Source organism: Eptesicus fuscus, chromosome 17, assembly GCF_027574615.1.
Source record: "Eptesicus fuscus isolate TK198812 chromosome 17, DD_ASM_mEF_20220401, whole genome shotgun sequence".
In the NCBI taxonomy this organism is placed as follows: Eukaryota; Metazoa; Chordata; class Mammalia; order Chiroptera; family Vespertilionidae; genus Eptesicus; species Eptesicus fuscus.
In genome coordinates, this window is record NC_072489.1 from 53,862,614 (window position 1) to 53,869,174 (window position 6,561).

Sequence of the window (6,561 nt, forward strand, 5' to 3'; positions counted from 1 at the left end):
AGTGATAATTTTAAATAATTGTCACATATAAAAGAGATGCAGTAAAACCAAATCAATATTGAGAAATTGGTCTAAAATTATTTTATTTGTTAAAAAAATCCTGGAAATTGGCTCCCCCCAAAATCACAATTCTTCAGGAAATAATTCTCATCTGCATCTGTGACTAGCATTTTTAAAAAATATTCAAATAATGAAATTTTCCAACTTCTTAAACAGGGCAACAACAACAACAAAAAAGGCAAATCAAGGAAGAAAAAGAGAATAACAACAAAAGATAACCCAACCCTTTGCCAATAACAAATGCAAAGAGTCAAGACCTAAATGTGACAACATTTAATTTTTTACCATTTCGAAGGCTAACAATACTATAAGACTCGTGGCCAGAGAGAGACAGTCTTTTCACTTTGCTAATAAGAAACAGATAATTCCTCTTAAGCAGATTAACTTAAAGTACATTTTCAGGGAAGCTAAAATCCCCTTCAATCAGGGTCTTAAGTTTAATTATAAAAGTCAAACAATTTATTAGCTCTCATTTAAGTGCAACAACAAAATAGGTGGGCACACAAAACTCTCAGGGGCCAGGAGACAACCAAATCAAGATCTGCCGTAAACATTTTTAGCCATAAATTGATAAAACATCTAACCGGTTCACTTAACTAGGATTCTTCCCCTCTTTCTTCTTTGCTGCCCCCTATGTAAAAAATAGAGTTAACATTTTCTTCATCCACAGTAAATGCAATGATTGTTTTTATTTTACTACTTCTATATTAAGAAAAGTACACACACACACAAAAAGCAAAGAAGTACAAATTAGAAAACCTGCCTTTTGTAGGATCTTGTATATGTATTTGCTTTACTAATCCCCTAATTTTGTCATAAAAATACTCTTAAATTGTATCTACTTCTAAAAAGTTAAAAAAAATATCTATTTTAAAGTGGCAAAATAAATAAATAAATAAAAAGGTAAAATAGCTTGCTTAAAGGATTTCTTTTGCCTGATTTTTTCCTTTTTTCTTTACTGTCTGAACTCACTGGATAATTGCCCTATTTCCAGTTTCATTCTGCCTATAGAGAAACTGTGTGTCTATACCTTGAAAAATACCAATTAAACTGCCAGCGGTAGCATCTCCAACAGTATCTTTTGGTCTTCAGTGTCAAAGCCCTTTGAACAAATGACCGGAAGGCTAAGTCTAAAACAGCCTTTGACAAGAATGCCAGCTTTGAGCACTCACTTTAGGACTAAGGCTCCAGCTTACTGCTTTACTTGGGAAGCAAGAGAGAAATAACCCATCAACTTTATAATTTGCACAAATGGTAAAGGTTAAAATAAAAGTGAAAGATTACCAGAAGGTCACTAATATTGTTTTGAAAGGGAGGGGGAAGTTCCTCTTATCATTTAATTCAATTCCATCCAAATTTCTGTACAAAGCTAAATAAAAGATTTCAAATATTGCAAAACTGCTAAAAATGCTACATTTTCCTTTCCCTCAATTTCTGTAGTAATAATGATACCATTTACTGTATGCCGGGCACAGTGGGGGAAAGTTCACATGGAATTTTAAATTTAATCTCATAGCAATCCTATGAAATTGAAAATATTAGCAATGGGGAAATGGGCTCAGAGAGTTTTAGAAACTTGTACAAGGTCACACAGCTGGGAACTGAAAGAATTAGAACTTGAACCCATGGGGTCTGATTTCAAGATCCCATGCTTCTAGGCCATCTTGGATGCTTCCATTATCAAACCATTCCTGGGTGAAGCCTTAGCCATTCTCTTTTTGACAGGATCCATGAAGAAAGCTTGTAGAGCAGTGGTTTCAACCTTGGCTGCCATTGATATCACATATTAAAAAATACTTATGCTTGGGCCCTACCCCTAGAGATTCCGATTTAATAGGTCTGGGGTAGGACCCAGGCATCAGTAATTTTCAGTACTCTACCAGTGAATAAAATGGATAATCCTTCTCTTTGCGATGCTTAAATTCTAATGGTGCTTAGATTCTAGTAGAATCCCCAGATGATTCTAATGTGCAGCCCAGAGTGAGAACCAGTGATCACATTAATATTACCACTTATCCAGGCTCCTTGCTCCAAGCCCTCAATGTAAGCAACTCAACTGGCAGAGAATGGGAAAGAGGCTAGCAATAGCTGACACGAGATGGTAGAATTTTACTTAGAGAGTTCCAGATCTGAGAAGCAGTGGTGCACCATGGAAAATGCATGGACATTGGAGTCAGCCGGACCTGCGTTCAAATTCCAGCTCTACTATTTATGAACTGTGTAACCTTGGGCCAGCCACTGGCCTTTTGTGGATGTTCTATAGATTCGATGGGGTGATGTGCGGAAAGCCCCAGGCATATAACATTGCTCCGTCAATGGTAGTTGCTTCTGTGGTTTTTGTTGTTCTTATTACTACAGTGGTAATGACTACTGCCAGGAGGCATTAGGAGTGAAAAAATCAAATTACAGAAAAACATTTTTTATTAGTCAAATAATTCCTACTTTTATTACTTAGCATTTAATTTGCAGCTATTTCTATTGCAAATTAGCTTGGCAATCATATTTCTCATTCATGACAACTGCGTAAGGGCAACATTATTACTCCTGTTCGCCACATGAGGAAAAGACAACATATCCATCTATTCTGTCTCTAGTTTCTATGATTCTGTGATTAGACACCTGCAATCATGTTCATTAGTCCCCTATGAAAAATGATACTCAACACAGATGGCAAATGCAGGAAAGAAGAATTAACAAGCACTTGATAGCAACCCCAAAATAACATCTAAATAATCACTTCTGAACACTAAAGTCATGACAAACAAGTTCCAATTTATATAAAGATGTCAGAAAGGATTGAGGAAAAATGAACAAATACATTTTTCTTTATCCTCATTCATTTAGGAAATGTCTGACATAACTCAGAAATTCTATCTGAAATGCAGACAGAAGAATGGTTCATTTCCTCTAAGATTAAGGGCCTTCCATTAGCAGATAGGAATACCCTCATACGTCCTGATATTTTTATCTTAAATCAGAGCTACAAAGTAGAAGAGACCTAAGATGGAGAGACCCAATTCAGTGGTTCTCAATCAAGATCCCCAAGAAGCCCGTGGGCTGTGGGCAAGGGGTCCCACAACTTCAAATGTACACCAAACACATTCCCAACGCTGAAGAATGGCTTGCCCATAAATATTATCTCTTTGTCATATGTACGTTCCTATGAATGAAATACAAATGCCTCTAGACATACTACTGAATTTATAATCACTATATATAACCACTATTACACGGGAAGGGGAGTCCTCAATTTTTTGTTGTTCAAAAGGAGTCTTCACCAAAACGGTTAGGAAACACTGATCTAATACAACCCCCTCATTTCATTGAATAGATCCTAGAAGATATTGGGACATGTGGGATTCCTATAATCTAGGTATTCTAATTCCCAAATGGTCTTTGCCCCACACCATACATCCCTTCCAATGGGGAGTTAACAGCCATGGTCATGTCCTCTTTCTAATATCTCTTCTCTTTCTAAAAGAGGAGAGTATAGTCCTACCCACTGTCACTGGATATGTGCCAGAATTTTCTCTATATCCTGAATCTGTCTTTTCTCTTCCTTTCCTTCCCCGGCTCAACTCTCCAGTTTATGCCTTTAGGGTTGGCAGCTTTCCACCCCTTTCAAGCTCCGATGCTCTGTAAGTGCCCTTGGACATTTAGTCTTAATATGAAGGTACTGAATAAGGAATGTGTTAAGTCTGTATAAAATATGCATATGCATGAATGTATTTTATAGCTAAAACCCCAGAACTTCTAAATCTATGGAAAATAAGAAAATTGGTATATTCGTGAATAATTATTTTATTTTCTCTGAACCTGTCAACACTAACAGGCTCTTAAACCCCTAGCCTACCAACTTTTCAAAATGCTTTCACGTCTTTTATTTCAGTTTATTGTCCCAATGGGTCGCTAAAATGCGTTACTGGAGCACAATTAGAATTTAAGTGCCATGACAAGAAGAAATGCTATATATTTTATTCACAGCCTTCCTCTCCCCCACCCCCTACCCCCCGGAGCTAAAACAGTGCCTGGCACATGGTAGGCATTCATTCAATTAATGTTTGTTGATTGACTGAATCAACAGCAAATGGGAATGATATGTTTATTTATTCATCATTTAGCCTACAAGTAGTTTTATTTTTATTTGAGGAGATAGAATGATCTACAAGGGAAGAACTGAGTCCCTAATAATCTTTTCTGTCTTCAATTCTCTTCGTAATATTTGACTTAACATCCTTTCCTCAAATAGTTTTAATGTAATTCTTCAAAATTATACAAGTTATACATTCACTTTAGGAAAATCAGAAACTGCCGATAAAAAGAAGAAAATAAAGGTTCCCTATATCCCCATAACCCAAGGATGACACAATTAACATGCTTATATCCTTTCAGACTCTATCCTGTGTGCTCAGCGCGCACGCGCACACACACACACACACACACACACACACACCTGACATAGTTCCACAACTCTCTGTCCTAGATTCTATGATTTGGAGTTTTTTCTTTTTTTCCATAATCCCTTTTTTTGGTCTCCTACAATAGCTCCTTACTCTCTTCCTATATCCTAAATATATGCCTTCCCCAACATTTAGATCCTGAGTTCAAGAGGACGTTTTCCCCTTTTCCTTCCAGAAGATTCATCTGTTCTTATTCAACTTGAAATTTGTTGTGGGTATCTTGTATCTTCTTGTATCGTCAGTCTTCCCTTTCCTCTGGGATACCAGTGCCCCACATGTCTAAAACCAAATGCATCCTGTTCCAACAACACCAGATCACTCCTTCCCCCCATTTCTGTCAACTGTAACACAATTCTGCAGGCTATCCTCAACAGTCATCTTTGGTTCCCCGACCTCAAAGTGATTTTCAGCCTTGCTTCCTATTCTCTCTCTCACCCTTCTCTTCTCATTGCTACTATTATTGTTTAGGGCCTTACATCTATGTTATTTTCTGCCTGGGTCTCCTGCTTGTTGTATAACAAAACACCTATCAGTTACCCACTGCTGCCGGGTAACTTCCTAAAATGCCACTTGCATCTTGCCTATCCTATATTCAGAAATGTGGGATGGCTTCCCACTCTTACAGAATGGTCCTGCAGCTCCTTCACAGTCTCACCTCAGACTACTTTTCCATCCTTATTTCTCATTATTCTTAAAAATAAACCTCTTGCTCCAGCCAGCCTGGTGTACTCAGTACTCACCCAACTCCAAAACATCTGATTGTGAGTTAGGTATTTATGAAGTATTTATTATGTGTAAAATCCCTTCATTCACCTGACAGATATTTACTGAGCATCCATTCTACCAGGTAATGTACTGTTGCTGGGGATGCAAAGGTGAACAAGACACACCGAGTCCCTGTCCTCATGGAACTTAGAGGCGAATGCGTTACAGAGAGGAGACTCTGAGACATGGTGGTCCCAGCTCAGGGTACTTCCAATGTTCCATTAAAATGTCAAATGAGTCAAGAAATCCCCGAGGGCTGAACTTTGCGGCCCAGGGGAAGGATTCAGAAGAAAGGAAGGGCTGAGTGAGGAGAGCTGGAGTGTGAGAAAAGGCTTCTCTGAAGTGGGATACAACCGGGCCTTAAAGGATGGGCTGCTAGAAAAGGGGGTGCCCTCCATCCAGGGGGATGTGAGGAAAGGCACAAAGGTGGACCGGAAACAGCAGCAGCAATGGCAGGGGCTTATTCTGTACAAAGGTTCACTCAACACCCTTCAGCAGAGCCCATGCTCCGTCCCTGCGGGCCCCCAGGCTCTGCGGTGGATGCGAGTATGACTCAGGCTTGGCTCCTACATGCAGGGATGGCCATCTAGCCAGGAGGATGAGGTAGGTCTGTGATGACTTACAGCACCCTGGAAAGTGAGACACTCCATTAGGGATACGGAGAAAGTTCAGAAGGAGGTACATGTCTGGGCCCCTGTTGCAGTATTTATAGAAGCAAATGTTTTTACAGATGTACGTGCACCTGCTGAAAACAGCTATCCGGTTTCAAATGTTTCCTCACTCATTTTCTCCTAAGTGACCAGTGAACCAGGCAGAGTAGCTAAGTAAGACGTGTTTTCCAGATGATCCAAGGGCAGCGCAGACCGTGTAAGTGACCTGCTTAGGTCAGAAACACAAACAGGCCAGAGTAGCACATCAACAGCCCTGTGCACCTCGGCCCGTTCCGCAGCAGAAGCACGGGGCGGGGGGGGGGGGCGGAGGGGGGCGGGGGGGGGGCGCGCATGCAAAGTCCTAGGATCCTGCAGGGACACCTGGCCGGCGCTCTGAAGCCCAGCAGGCAGCTTGGATGTAAAAGGGCAGGATGCAGGCAGCCTGCGAAGGATTTGGAGAGGGAACACGATCCAAAGTCTTCTATACCCTCCCCCCCAGCCTTCTGAACCCTAACCATCCTTAAATTTCACCCCAAATCTTTTTTCCAATCCACTGATTGAATCCGACTAACCTCCTCCCGGGAGACCGCGACAGAACGCCCCGCCAGGACACGGCTCGGCTCAGG

The 6,561-nt window shown here is 40.5% G+C and overlaps 1 protein-coding gene across 1 annotated transcript in view; it reads right to left on the reverse strand.

The window, feature by feature from the left end:
* Positions 1-6,561, reverse strand: part of HSPA12A (heat shock protein family A (Hsp70) member 12A) — a 111,999-nt gene that overhangs the window by 104,715 nt on the left and 723 nt on the right. The window lies entirely within an intron of this gene.